The sequence below is a fragment of the Mauremys reevesii genome, linkage group 24, assembly GCF_016161935.1.
Source record: "Mauremys reevesii isolate NIE-2019 linkage group 24, ASM1616193v1, whole genome shotgun sequence".
Classification (NCBI taxonomy): Eukaryota; Metazoa; Chordata; order Testudines; family Geoemydidae; genus Mauremys; species Mauremys reevesii.
In genome coordinates this window covers 13,912,494-13,919,995 of record NC_052646.1, presented here as the reverse complement: position 1 = coordinate 13,919,995, position 7,502 = coordinate 13,912,494, and the positions used below count along the sequence as shown (strand labels likewise).

The 7,502-nt window shown below is 50.7% G+C and overlaps 1 long non-coding RNA gene across 1 annotated transcript; it reads left to right on the top strand.

Annotated features, from left to right (window-relative positions):
• Nucleotides 1–398: 398 nt before the first annotated feature.
• Nucleotides 399–5,198, top strand: LOC120390207. The gene is made up of 2 exons (XR_005591035.1): nt 399–591; nt 5,014–5,198. It is a non-coding gene; the product is annotated as an uncharacterized LOC120390207 (long non-coding RNA).
• The last annotated feature ends 2,304 nt before the right edge of the window (nt 5,199–7,502 follow it).

Here is a 7,502-nt window from a genome sequence, read left to right as displayed (position 1 = left end):
GGGGGCTGGAGCGTCTCGCGCCATCACCAGACGAGCCCCAGCCCCCAGCCAAACCCCGGCACTTGTGAAAAAAACACAAGACTGGCAATGCTGGGCCTGTGTCAGCTAGAGCCATTAGGGAGTGGCTCCTGTGGGGGAGGGGCCATGCTGGTTAGAGCTATTGGGGAGCAGCTCCTGTGGGGGAGGGGGCTGCGTCAGTTGGAGCCGTTAGGGAGTGGCTCCTGTGGGGGAGGGGGCTGCATCAGTTAGAGTCATCGGGGTGCAGCTCCTGTGGGGGAGGGGGCCGTGTCGGTTGGAGCCATTGGGGAGCAGCTCCTGTGGGGGAGGGGGCTGCGTCAGTTGGAGCCGTTAGGGAGCAGCTCCTGCGGGGGAGGGGGCTGCGTCGGTTGGAGCCCTTAGGGAGCGAGCGGCTCCTGTCAGGGAGGGGGCTGCGTCAGTTAGAGCCATTGGGGAACGGCTCCTGTGGGGGAGGAAGAACGAACAGGGCTGCCTCCCACATTTATTGCAGCAGAAAGCACCATGGGATATGCCCCCAGAAGTCCCAGTGGCACGCACGGTGGAGCTCAGCACCGGGGGGACAGAGTAATTTGGGTAGGGGGTTGTGGTGTGACTGCTCAGACCTGGGCTAGGCTACCCCAGAGAAAGAAAGATCTCCCAAGATAACTCTGCAGTAAAGACATACCTTTTGGGGCAGGGACTGTCTCTCACTATTCATATGTACAGCACCCAGTGCAATGGGACCCTGACCTCGGCAGGCTACTGTAATTTAAATAATCACAGGGAGCTTTGAGTTGATCCCATCTTGGGACTTTTCTCATAGAATAGAATCATAGAATATCAGGGTTGGAAGGGACATCAGGAGGTCATCTAGTTCAACCCCCTGCTCAAAGCAGGACCAATCCCCAACTAAATTATCCCAGCCAGGGATTTGTGAAGCCTGACCTTGAAAACCTCTAAGGAAGAAGATTCCACCACCTCCCTAGGGAACCCATTCCAGTGCTTCACCACCCTCCTAGGGAAATACTGTTTCCTAATATCCAACCTAGACCTCCCCCACTGCAACTTGAGACCATTGCTTCTTGTTCTGTCATCTGCCACCACTGAGAACAGCCAAGCTCCATCCTCTTTGGAACCCCCCTTCAGTTAGTTGAAGGCTGCTCTCAAATTGCCCCACACTCTTCTCTTCTGCAGACTAAATAACCCCAGTTCCCTCAGCCTCTCCTTGTAAGCCATGTGCTCCAGCTCCTTAATCATTTTCGTTGCCCTCCGTTGGACTCTCTCCACTTTGTCCACATCTTTTCCGTGTTGGGGGGACCAAAACTGGACACATTACTCCAGATGTGGCCTCACCAGTGCCAAATAGAGGGGAATAATCTCGTCCCTCGATCTGCTGGCAATGCTCCTACTAATACAGCCCAATATGCCATTGGCCTTCTTGGCAACAAGGGCACACTGCTGACTCATATCCAGCTTCTCATCCACTGTAATCCCCAGGGCCTTTTCTGCAGAACTCATGCTGCTTTCCTGTAACAAAGTCATTTGGGAATTTCCCTGCAGTATCTCCAGCGCTTGCTCCAAGAAGTGCACCTGCCAGGCCTCAGGCGGGCTTGTCTGTGAGCCACACAGCTGCCCCAACAAAGAGATCTGTGCACATGCGGCTGCATGAAGCAGGAAGGCCGGTGCACGCTGCTCCCTGGAGCCCAGCTCACCTCCTTGAATGGCGCCTTTGGAGGAGTTCTCCACAGTGGAGCTTATGAACTGGCTTCTCTCTGCAATGACAGCGCCCCCTCCTGGTTCAGGGTGGTGGTGGATGTCAGGGCATGTGGTGACAGGGCAGTGATGGGTGGGACGACCGCCTACATTTTCTTCCAAGATGCTTTCATATCTGTGAAAAGGAACAAGGAGACCTGGGTAAGAAGGGGCCACGTTAGAACAGCCTGAGGCAAAGGGTCAGGAAGCTCATTCAGCTGCCACCGAAATGATGAAAAGGCTAGAAATTACAGTGATGTTGATCCATAACTGGGGCTGATGTGAGCATCTCAAAGATCAATTCATTCAGCTTCATGAACCCACTGTGTTGACAGGACGTGGTGTACAGCCTGTGGGGGATGATATGAGTTATAGATGAACAATTATTCAGTAGCAAAGACTGAATTAGAACCCATGAAGTCTGACTTCCCCCTGTTCTAACCCACTAGAGCCCACTCCCCTCCCAGAGCTGGGGATCAATCCAGAGTCCTGACTCCCAGCCCCCCTCATCCCTGCTGTGTCCCACCTCTGATATTGGGGGAGAGGCAATGTGACAGAATTATGTTACCAGTTTGTTTGGGGTGTCAGGTGATTAGGCTGATGCCACAGGATCATTAAGGGAGGAGATGACAAAACACACAAAGTGTTTACATTTTAAAACTTTATTAATAAAATAATAAAATAACAGCAGAGAGTGCTGGGAACTCTCCCACGTTACACAGGGGAAGAAAGAAAGCATTAGCGCCCCAAGCTCTAACCCACTTTTATACTTACACACGTCCCCGGAGTGGGGGCAGCAGGCCCCAGCCCCCTCATCCCGCTCGGGTCCCGCAGGGGAACGAAAGAGGCTGCCTCTGCCCCGGGACGGGGTTTCCCTACAGCCTGCCCTGCGGGGCGGCACAATCCCGTCACCCCGAGTGTGCCCGTGCCCGGCCTGTGCCCAGCTGCCCCACAGAGCACTGTGGGCGGCCCAGCCCTCCCGTCCTGCTCGGGTCCTGCAGGGGAACAAACGGGGCTGCCACTGCCTCCGCCCCGGGGCAGGGTTTCCCTACAGCCCACCCTGCGGGGCAGCACACACGTGGCGGGAGGTGAAGCCCCGATGGAGTCCCCGCGCGGGCAGCTGCTGCCCCCCCCCCCGACCCATGGGCACGTACAGGGAGCTGTTTCTCCAGGCCGGACTCGAGGCTGCCCCTGCAGGTACCGCCCCACCCTCCTGCCTGCCCTCCGGGCCAAGCCGGACTCACTCACCCCGCCCTCCCCTGCATCCCCCGGGCCTCCCTCCAGCGCGTGCACCGCCATACAGCTGATCGGCGCAAGCCTGGGAGGGAGGAGGAATGCAGCGTGCTTGGGGAAGAGGTGGGGATTTGGGGAGGGATCCAATGGGGGAAGGAAGGGGCGGGGTCAGGGTGGGGGTGGGGCGTGAGCCCCTCCGGGCTCTGCCTGTGCACGGGAGTGGAGGGCAGAATTCCTTGTTTGTCCCGCGTCCCGACCGAACATTGGTCGGGACGCGGGACAAGCAAGCAAAATCAGGACAGTCCCAATAAAATCGGGATATCTGGTCACCCTAGTGTGTGTCTCTGTGTGTGTGTGTGCGCGTATGTGTGTGTGTGTATGCGCTTCGTTTGGGGACCTTTGCTTCTGGTGCCCTTTGTGTCAGTCCATACTGGCTTTCTGTTTTTTTTTTTTAGCTTTTTTAAAACACCCCGGCTCCCAGGATGCAAAACTCAGCCCCTTTGCTTGTTGTTTTGTCTGTGTTTTTAATTTCCGCAACTTTTTTTTTTTTTTTGCTGGCCTTGCTGTCTTGCAGGTCTGTATAGTTGGATTTTTTTTTTTTTTGGTTACGGCTGCTCGGGCACATTTAAGCCCCCGTCTTTTTTGGCTCTCCACCAAATTTTGGCTGTGAGCAGTGTTCTTGGGTGGCTGGGACCAATGTCTTATCTTCTGACTGCGCTGAAATGTTGAGTTAACCCGTTTTTTGCTCTCTCTCTGCCCCCCCGCCTCTTGTACTTGCAAAGGAAACTTCCACTCCCCACTCACACACCTTTGATCCTCCCCAGAATACTTTGTGAGGCTTGCAACAGCGTTAGCAATATACAATACAATGTTGACCTGCCTTCCCAGGGGACTCCCTGAGAGTGGGAGTCCTTGGGCCTGTGACAGCAGGGAACTGTTTTAGAAAGGGTCTCTGTGACCCAGTAGGGTCCTTGGGAGAGATCCCTCCTTTTACCTCATCCACCTTGTCTTTCTCTTAATTGGCTGCGATCATTTATTCAAATACACGAATTCACCAAATATTCAAATGAGGGAATTAAATCATTTGCATAAAGTCTCCAGAGTTCTTGACTTTTCCCACTAAGAGACATGATTGCTCACAGGTAAATAACACTGAAGGCAGGAGGGATGTTTGCCAATCAAGTTGCCTATGCAAATTACTGCATCTTCATTGGGTATTGAGAGAAATGGAACAATTTGCTCTCCAGAGCACTGTTATTGATTGGCTCCTCCATCATTCATAGTGTTTTCTGCACCTCTCAATCTTAGTCTATTGCCTTATAATGTGGCTCAAAGACTCTAGTCCCCATTGCCAGTTACTGTGGCCCGAGATTCTAGATCTTGAAGAAGCTCCCGGTGAAGATCTCCAATGCTGTGTCTGTGCGCGAGTCTCAGGGCAGTCTGGCCGTGGTCCAGGCCTTGGGGATGCAGGTTCTGTTCAGCCCCAGTAGGGAGGTGACAGTGAGGGTCAGCGAGAGCCTGGCTAACAAGCTGTACGCACCCTGCGGGAATTTCAACGGCGACGTCTCTGACGACCTGCGGCTGCCCAGCGGGGGGGTCGCAGGGAACATCACTGAGGTTATCGATGCCTGGAAGGCCAGAGACTTCTCCAGGTGGTGTGTGGCTCTGCAGATGCTGCCCTTTCCTCTGATCTATCTATGATGGCCTATAGATACCTCCATGGGGAGGAGATTTCTGATAGCAGAGGTAGATTTTCCATCATTTGCTAGTCTTTTTATCTCAACAGACTAGCCATTTAAAAGATACACTGCAGTCCAGCCACAAGCTACTGATCATGAAAGCATCCCTTACATTGCAGCCTAGTGTAGTTCTTTCCACACTGCAGGAAATTCCCTGGCCTGTGCTGACTTGATGACCTAATGGTCCCTTCTGGCCTTAAAATCTTTGAATTAATTGCAAAGGAATCTTACTGGGACATCTTCCCAGTCCTGAAGGAGGCTGACTAACTCCTCTCCTGTTTTTGTCTTCTAGTGATGTCTAAACAAAATCCTGGCTGCTGAAGCATCTTCCCACCCTGGAGTGAACCCAGCTGCCATCTTAGCTAGGGATTGCTCATAGGGCCATAACTGTAGCCCTCGTGACTTTCTGTGTCCTCTAGGCTATTTAATGAGAAAAAGACTTTGTTCTGATTGTCAATAAAAACAAATAAACCTAAAGATATGATTGTGAAGCAATGAACTCATTTTTGCAAACTTCATCCAGTGATTTTATTATCACCCCCTGTTTCTTTCTATCTTAATGTAATTTCCTGACTCAGTGGAAGAGAAGAAGACAGACTTTTTGTTCCGTGTCTGTACGGCGCCTAGCACAATGGAGTTGCAGTCAAGATAGGGACTCCCAGATGCAACCACAACACAAAGAGGTAATAATAATAATTAATAATGCATTCTGCTAGTGACACTCATGAGTACTGATGAAATTCAGCCCAAGAGGTAGAAAAGTCTGTTTCTCAAATGGAATGTCTTCATTTGTATTCATCATGGTAGCTGCTGTGTCTGTGTAAATCAATAAACTTGGGTGTTACCTTGACCTTGAGGGGTGGGGGGAGAGATAACAGGTGGGCAGGAGTTAACAAGCTGACTACATCATCGGTGGCAGAGTTGGAGAGGCTTCAGCAAAGAGCTACAAGGATGCCTGAAGAACAGGGCCAATAGAGCAAGACTTAAGGAGCTAAATCTTCATCAAAGAGAAGGTAAAGAGATTGTTTTACCTCTTTATTTGGCACTGATGGAACCACAGCTGGAATCCTGTCTCCAGTTCTGGTGTCTACAGTTCAGGAAAGATGTTGATAAATTCTAGAGATGTTCAGAAGAGAGATTTGAGAATGAAAGGAATAGAAAACACACTTTTATAATGAGAGACTCCAGCAGCTGTCTATTTAGTAGAACAAAGAGAAGATTAAAGGGTGACTTGATCCCAGTCTATAAGTACCTACATGGGGAACAAATGTTAAATAATGGGCTGTTCGATCTAGCAGAGAAAGGTCCAACACAATCCAATACCAGGAAGGTGAAGCTAGACAATTTTATACTGGAAATAAGGTGTAAAGTTTTAACAGTCAGAGTAATTAGCCATTGGAACAATTTATCAAGGGTTATGGTGCATTTTCTGTCACTGGCAATTTTAAAATCAAGATTGGATGTTTTTCTAACAGATCTGCTCCAGGAATTATTTTGGGGAAGATCTCTGGGCTGTGTTGTAGAGGAGGTCAGACTACATGGTCACAATGATGTCCTCTGTCCTTGGAAGCTGTGAATCTAAAAGGTGTCTGGACTAGTGCCTGTAAACTAGAGCAGAGTGAATAATGAATGGTTCAGTTTGCTGGCAATTCGGAGAAATAAAAAAATCATTTTGATTTTGAGCGTTTCTTTCCATTTCTGATTTTTTTTAAATATCTGTGTTTGAAGAATGTTTTGAAACAAAAAGTCATTTTAACCTCAAAAATAAAAAATGTTTCATTTAGAAATTGTCATGGACTCACAGGTCGTGCCCACTCTTGGCCCCGTGCCGTCCCTCGGGGGAACCCTCTTCAGTGAGACATCCCTCCTCGGGGGGCCTCTCTCTCTCAGGGGTTAAGCCCCTCCATCTCCCGGAACCGCACTTCTCTGAGCCATAGCACACCTGTTTCTTGCCTTGGGCTCCCTCAGGGAGTCCACTCGCTCTGGACCCCTGGGGCCTCCACTTTCAGAGGGAATAATGCCACCCTGTTCTCTAGACTCTCAGCCAGTGTAATCCAGGAGGGTAAATTGAGCATCTGAACACAGCATAGGAAACTCTCAGGGCCTCAGGCCTGGCTTCCTTCAGCACAACACATCCAAGTCTGCCCTACATCTAGGTGGGCTCTGCCTGCACACTCTTCAGTCCTGAGCCACTCTGCATGCAAACCATTCGAAAAAAAAATCAAGGAAAAACCAATACCCCCGCCCCCACACACAGAAATTGTCAGCACAAAATGTTGAGACTTGTTCTGAATGTTGTTGGGTTTTCCCCCCAACACAAACAATTCAGTGAAACCACACAAATTTGCAAAACATTGCAATGTTGCCAAAACTGAATTTTTCACTGAAAAAAGCTTTGTCTGAAAAGTTTCATCCAGCTCTATTGTAAGCAGCGCCACAGGGTGTTACGCCTGGCGGAATTCTGCGCTACTGCCTGCATAATTACATTTCATTTTTTTGCCAAAATGTTGCTGCAGTTCTACCTTTTGCCCCCCAGAGGGTGCTGTGGTGATAGCACACAACAGCTCCCAGCGGCCAGCCAGGGAGGTGGAAGAAGCTGCCTTCTTCACAGTGCCTGTTAGGCCAGGCCAGAAGACAGGGGCTATGGGGAGACAGACACCATGTGTTGCTGGGGGGGGTGGGGTGGTCAGACAGGGCTCACAAGGGCTAGTCAGGGAAGACAGACTGGGGCAGGAGCTCAACAGGAGTGGAGGCACAGGGCCTCGGGGGAGGGAGGTGCAG